The sequence below is a fragment of the Megalops cyprinoides genome, chromosome 2, assembly GCF_013368585.1.
Source record: "Megalops cyprinoides isolate fMegCyp1 chromosome 2, fMegCyp1.pri, whole genome shotgun sequence".
Lineage (NCBI taxonomy): Eukaryota > Metazoa > Chordata > Actinopteri > Elopiformes > Megalopidae > Megalops > Megalops cyprinoides.
Window position 1 is genome coordinate 69834790 of NC_050584.1, and position 7295 is coordinate 69842084.

General features: G+C 42.7%; 1 long non-coding RNA gene across 1 annotated transcript; it reads right to left on the reverse strand.

Annotated features, from left to right (window-relative positions):
- Positions 1-5245: 5245 nt before the first annotated feature.
- LOC118773793 lies at positions 5246-5960 on the reverse strand. The gene is made up of 3 exons (XR_005004746.1): positions 5879-5960; positions 5651-5743; positions 5246-5326 (listed from the first exon to the last, which is right to left on the reverse strand). It is a non-coding gene; the product is annotated as an uncharacterized LOC118773793 (long non-coding RNA).
- Between the last annotated feature and the right edge of the window lie 1335 nt (positions 5961-7295).

The following is a 7295-nucleotide window of genomic DNA, read 5'->3' on the forward strand; positions in this document are numbered from 1 at the left end:
AAACAAAACAAAAACCAAAGACGGTTCTCAACAATCGTGCTGTTAGGCAATCTTTGCGTGTTTTGTTCAATGCTGTTATGTTAATTTTAACATAGATAATCCATTTCCTGCTCAGGTATGCTAGAGTTTCATAGTGAAACTACACATTTGTCTGTGCCATAAAAAATTATGTTTTATCTTTTCTAGGCCACATTATTCCAAACATTTTTAATCAGTTAGATCAACTAAAACTTTCATTTTCTGTAATGGGATATGTGGGTAGAGTTGAAATTTGTAACAAGTGGTTAGATTATAGACTCACAGGTGAAATCAGTGAGGCCATACATGCTAAAAATGTGGACACCTCGTCAGTGAAACTAAACCATTTCTGCAAAATGAAGACATCAACAACAGAGCAAATGGCACTGAGCAAAACCTACAATGTGTACAATGTATGTAATGACAAACGTTTGCAAGAATATAAAACATTTAAACAACCTTAAGCAATGAAGAGACTGACTGTAACAGAAAACAGCATTCACAGGAGTCTGAGAACCACTGCTGTATATGTACATGATATGTAAATATATCTTCATATTTAAGTGTGATTATTCCTTTCAACAAGCTGTAACTCAAGCTCTTCAGTGCTAAACCACATTCCACATCTGCTCCTCACTTTTCCCTGGGCAGTTTTCTACATTTGGAAATTCACTTATGAGGCCATTTTTTAGCATGTCTTCACAAAAGAACAAAACTGCTAACAACCCATCAGTCACGTGCTATAGGAACATGACTATGGGTTCATTAGCCAAACCACCAGTGGTCTTTCTCCTTTACCCTGGATTTTATCAATGAATTACAGGTAAACTTAAGGTTTATGGAATTATTTAAGTTTAATGATATTATTATGACTGTCTTCATTTTGTTTTTGCTTTGCTTTGAGTATAATATTTTGTAATAACAAAAATCAGTATTTGTATGATGGTAAATTAGTATGGAAACTCACCTTTTTCTGTGCTCGTGACCTGTTTGCTTCGTAGAGTGTAGATCAGAGAGACGTGTAGACTGAGCAGGTGAGTATCTCGTCTGTGTCTGTGTCTCAGAGTTAGCTAAGACCTGTGTTAGAAGTGTACCTGCTCTTATACATACCTGTACTGTCCTGGACACACCCACTGATACAGACTGTCTTTTTACTAAAGATTAAATGTGCTTTTGCATGTGCCTTTCTCGGAATCTAGCTTCGGCAAAAGGCACCGTGTGACACTCCATGTCTCATGACATTATCACCAAATGTAGTGTGTATTTGTATGGTTAAACATTACGGATATACAACATAGCGTGTTTGTAACACGCACATAGGTGGCTGTTTTTCCTCTCCTCCTGGTCCACTGCCTCACTACACAGGAGCAGCCAAGCCCACTGGGCAGGTAAAATTATATAACTGTATGTCAGCTTGAGGCATTTTAACATGCAGTTGTGATACCAGAAGTACGATGAGTTGTCCGGCGTTACCCATTTTGTAAATAATATTGTTGTCGTTGCCCTAACAGGAGACCACCGATGCTGCTTTGCCTTTTGTTAGTTGTATGCCCTGAATTCTTCCTTGGTTTTATGTTCATTGCTATTAAACCGTTCGTCTTTTAAACCGATTGCCTTTTGCGGTTTGGTTGGTTTACTTTTGTTTTCCTTGTTTGTTTGTGTTATTTCTTTGATTTCTGCATACGTGCCTGCCGGGTTGCTTGTGCTTTGATTTTGTTTGTACTGGTTAGGCCCAACTGGGCTTGTGTGTTTTCTTCGTCAGGTCATCTCCGTGCTGTAGTGTGGGGGGGACTCTTCCATGGGCACAACTATTATTTAGGTGCCGGCGATTGCAATTGTCGGTAGGCTTACTTAAGCGGTAACGAGTATCGCTTCGGCTAGCTGGGTCCTACTTAGCGTGTACGCCCCAACAATATTCATGAGTCTATGTAATGGCAACCTCCTCCAACACAGAGTTGTGAGCTGATTGCCCTGAGTGTTTTGTTTGTTTTGTCTTTGAGTAGGTGCTGAGGTTCTCCTGCGGGGAGGCTAGACACTCGGTGGTGAGGTCCCATCACTGCATGTTTTGTTTGTAGGTTGCACTGGAGTTCACTGAAATACATCTTTGTTCTCTTCACCAAGCACTTGTGTGAGTATTCCACTTTGGACACGCATTACTGTAGTCTGCCTCCCCGTGGCTGACTGAAGCCCTCTCCACATTGGCATTTTAATGTATGATTTTAATAAAATAAATATGTCAGTCTGGATTGCAGTAAGAACAACTACTAAAATTCTATTTTTGTAACTTGGAAACAACGTCTCTGTCCTCTTTGAGTGAACAAACCTGTGTGTCTGATATGTCTTCAACGGGTTGGTTGGATTGGTGTTGACCCCCAGTTCATATTTCCCTGGGCAAAATCCCAAGGGTGGCGTTGTCAGGGCGGCAGAGGAAGGACTCAATCGCAGACCAAAATACGTATGCCAAGGTATTTATCGAAGGGCTTGAAACACAGCAATTGTAGTAAGCAGGACGAGCGGGGGTCAAAGTCAGGGCAGCCAATCCGGAACAGAACCAGCGGGTGAGGCGGATGAGTGATGCCCAAAGCATCACTTTCCCCCTGCAGAGACAGGAGAAGCAGTACCGTGATGAGATGTTACTTTGCATTCAGTAGATCTGTTCTATGTGTAATGTAGCTTAGGGCAACAGTATGATGTGGTCATAAATGGACATGAGTTGGGCCTGCAAATATGGCTTGGCTTTCTTACGTGAGTAAAAGTATAGTGATGTAAATGCGGTTTATGAATTTGCTTCTCGTCCAGCCGTGAAATGATAGTAGCACTACAAAGCAGTCCTCATTGGATTACTTTGCATTGCACTCAGTCACAGGACACAGTTAAGGAGCTTGCTCCCACAACATTATGTAGCTTTCACTCTGGGCCTTCGAGAACTGCGGGTCTGCACACAGCTAACAACTTTTGGTTGGCAGAACATTCCCAGTTCCCACTATGTTCACAGTACATTTCCTGGATGTCCTGGGGAGGGACATTACAAGGACAGCCACAGCTGAGACAGGAAACAAGAAAGGCACTGCTAACTACATTTAACACAGTACATTTACATGTAGACATTGAGCAGACACTCTTATCCAGAGTGAGTTAAACAAAGTGAAACACTTAACACAGCCCATGCACCACTGCACCATTGTGTATGTTTTTCTTTAAACCACTGACAGCACACTGAATTACAGATGTGTGTGAGTCCATCTGAAATACAGACATTTTATTCTAACTGCATAAACATTTTTTATTTTTTATCACATTTTGAAATGCAGTTATATTTGTAGGGCTATTCCATTGCTGTGACATCCACCATCAGTTCAGCAGAACACAGGCCAGTGTGCAACTGCAGGAAGAAGCACATGATTCCATTGAATGAAAAGTGCTATAAGAAATAAGTGATTATTAATGGAGAAAACTGCTGGGAAGCTGTTCTCACCTGTGTTTCCTTTACTGAGGGGGATGACAGAAGATTCAAAGGAGGGTTCAGCACAGATCCTGCAAAACATGAATAAAGGCACATTACTGTGACAACACCGATCACAATGAGGAGGAAGAGACACTGACTTCATCTCCCCCTTCACTCTTACTCTGGCTCTGATGAATCTGGAGGCTCTTTCAGGGGGTTCTCCAAGCTGTCAATCATCTCCTCTTTTTGGGTCATGACCTGTTCCTTCTGCCTCAGTGCGCCCTCTTCCATCACTGGAGTAAACTCATCCTGTTTCCATGGAGATCTCATTCCCTGGTTCCCATTACTGACCACAAGTTGAGGAAGTGATGATACAGGAACTGTCATCTCTGTGACCTCAAGTTGGTGAATCAGCACTCTAGGCTGTTTCAGAAGACAGGAAGTGACCTGAGGTGAAAGGCCCTCCCCTTCCTGTTGGCTACAGTCTGATTTTCCTTCATTCTTCAGCTCTCTGTCAATTTGGAGGGCTGGATCACTTTCATCTCTCTCCCTCTGTTCATCTCTCTCTTTTTCCCCTTCCCTCCAAAGTCCTTTGTCCTCTTCATCTGTCACACCATCCTCCTTCTCCATCTCCTCACTCTGCTTCTCCCCACCTTCCTCTTCCTCCTCTTTTATGTTGGATAGTATGTCTATCTCCTCCCTGCTCATCCCATATCCAGGCTTCCTCTCCATGCTCTCCTCTATGTCTTCACTTCTGTTCAGACCTGATCCAAGCTCCACAACCGTGTAATCTCTGCTATCCATCAAGGTATCTGTCATCTCTTCATCTGCAGAGGCAGGACTTGAAAAGTACTTAGAATTCAGCTACATGGAACTGAGAAGTATGCTGTGTCACATGGAAGCATTTATGATTGCATCATGTAGCGGATTCTCTTATCCAAAGCAACTTACAAAAGTGAAAAAGGTTAGGCAAAGAGCAGAGACAGTACCAAAGCTTCCACTCCACAACCAGCAGGAGGCGCCATTACACAGCATCCAGCCGTAGAGCCACAGCAGCTCTCCTGTTCACTCACATGTTCTGCCCTCTTTCTGCTGATCAGGACACTACTAAATGAGTAAATCAATGCGAGGGGAGTGACGTACAGGCAAAGATGAAGCCAAACAGCGTGCTGATATTAAATTCTTAAAAATAAGAATGTCTCAGGATTTGTAGGAACATAAGAACTAAGAATAAAAATGGAAATACTCCATTCACCAAGTGTTTGCTTGTTACTGGCCTGTAGTCTAAAGTAAAAGTATCAAATCAAGACTGATAAGTGCTGAGAGCAGATCTTCAGTGTCTTAACGCTCTTTTAAGTCATTCATTTTAGTCTTAAACTCATCTTTAGTATTTAACTACTTTTTAGTCTTTAATAAGCTAGTGTTATTGTTCTTCTACTTCTACAATTCTACTGACTTTGTGTATTTTCAATGTGATTAAAAACTGATGTAATAGCCTAGATATCAGTTAGCTGACATAACAAACAATTGCACTTTCAGTACTTTAAATTATCTGGATCTGCATCTTCACAGTTAAGACTATGTTGTAAAAGCAGGGAAGGAGTCCTTTAAGTCACACAAAGCTGTGGCTCAGGCTGTAAGTGAGCACTTTCCTGCTTCCACACATTAAACTGTTTGTGCATCACAGAGCCAGGTCTGGAACTGGAGTGGTTTATATGCATCCTCTAACAGAGGCCTACCATTCCTATCCCAGTGTCCAACACATCTGTGGTGCTGGAGTAGGGTCTTAAGCTGCTGTGGGTGAGAGGCAGACTGCACACACTCCTCCAGGACAGAGGGGGCAGCACCGAGCCATGATACAGTCTGAGGGAGAGAGGAGTGTTAGATATTTCATTTACAGGGCCACAACTCTGATAAATTCTTTTTCCAGTTTTCTAGCCTTTTTAAAATGCCCCCCCACGCCCTCCTTATGCAGTTATATTTTGGAACGGCCGTCTGTATACTGATACTTGATGCAAGACTTGAAATGGCATTCTCCCTCAATGACTCAGTAACTGACAATTCTACCAGTAGAGGGCAGACAGTACAGTATGTTACAAGCTTAGTCAGGGTCAGTGGACACATGGAGAGGTGAGCTGGCATCCCCAGCAGGTCCAGGTGTGATGCAGTGGGGTTTCGTCTCCTTACCTGTTTGAGGTCTGGTACTGGCAGCAGCTGCTCCAGTCTGGAGAGGAACTCCGAAACCAGCATCTGCAGAGCTGAGTCATAACTGGGACCCAGCTGCAAGGAGAGAGAGAGAGAGAGAGAAAAAGAGACAAAGAGAGAGAAAGAATGAATGAATGGCCCTTTAATAATGAGATAACGTTTACCACCATGGTAAACCTGCCCCACTTTACATGGACTTCTTTGTCAGACCTGGAGGAAGTGCTCTCTCTCAGCTGGGTCTTTCAGCAGGGTTTGGACCAGCTCCACAAAATCAGCTTCTGACACCTCCACCTTCACATCAGAGCCCTGCAACACAGCACAGCGGTCACACACACAGCTAACACACTGTACAGTGTAGGGGTCTTTTTGATTCATCAGCCTGCCAGTTACATATTCTGCATTTCCCACAGTATCAGTCTCGGTTCCAGAGACACTGATAATGGGCCAGTAACACTTCCCCTTCCTCCCATTCCTGCCCCTGTAGTGGTCAGGCTGTGTGCTGGAGGAACCAGCACTGGCTACCAACTCTGTGTACTGGACCATTGGCTCATTCCATCTCAAATCAACCAATGCCAATGCTCTTTGCTCTCAGATTTACTACAAACTGTGACAAAATATTCCTTCATTTCTGTCATTCACATGGATATATCTGAAGTTTTGATTATGTATACCAAACCTTTTTTGAGATTCTTTTGCTATAAATGTAACTCAAATTTTAATATTTCCAGATCTGAGGGAACAATATACACAGAGGGCTGAAATCACGGTGACAGTAAATACAGACACTGATATGCTGCTATACCTGAAGAATCTATTTACAGTTCAACCTAAAATAAAACATCATTTTCAGTTAGAGCAAAAGAAAACATGGGTATAATACCTGCATCTTGCAATGCAAACCATACCGATTTTCATGTCAAAGGTATTTTATTACTGCGTGCCTAACTGACCATCACATATGAAATTACTTCACCTGGAAAACAAAACAAAATACAATGAAAATATCTTCCAAATTTCTGCCACCACTTGCTGTCATCTCTGCTAGGAAACCACTTATACTTTCACTGTGTGACACTTTTACCCAGTATTTGCAGGATGAACTGAAACGTATCATTTAACATAAATTCTGTTTTCCATGTAGTTCTCCTGAATGGAAAAACAAAAATCACTTTTCATTATCAGCCCCCTTCTCTCACCCTCGCTCGCAGGGCCAGAATCAGCTGGTTCCTCTGTTTGTAACTCAGCAGCTCTGGGACTGCCTCTGTCACCAAAGTCACAAACTCCTCCAGTTTCCCATAATGCATTATGTCTCGCTGCTGCACCACTTGCCACATGGCTGCAGAGAACAGTCGTAGAGGGGGAACCAAAAGGCGCAGGGAGGAGAGAGGAAGAGAGGGATCTGCAACAGAGAGAGAACATAAGGAATATACACACAAACAGGAGCACCTCTGACACATCTAAAGCAGCACTGGCTTCAGGTACCAGCACTTGGTCCTGGTTCCACAGCTTGTTTGCCCCCAGCTGCCAGCTTTAGTTACATACTCAATATTGCCTTCAAGGTGTCTGGTCCATGTTGCAAAGAATAACAGCTATATGAATTCTTGTTTTTAACATTTAATTGTGTAAG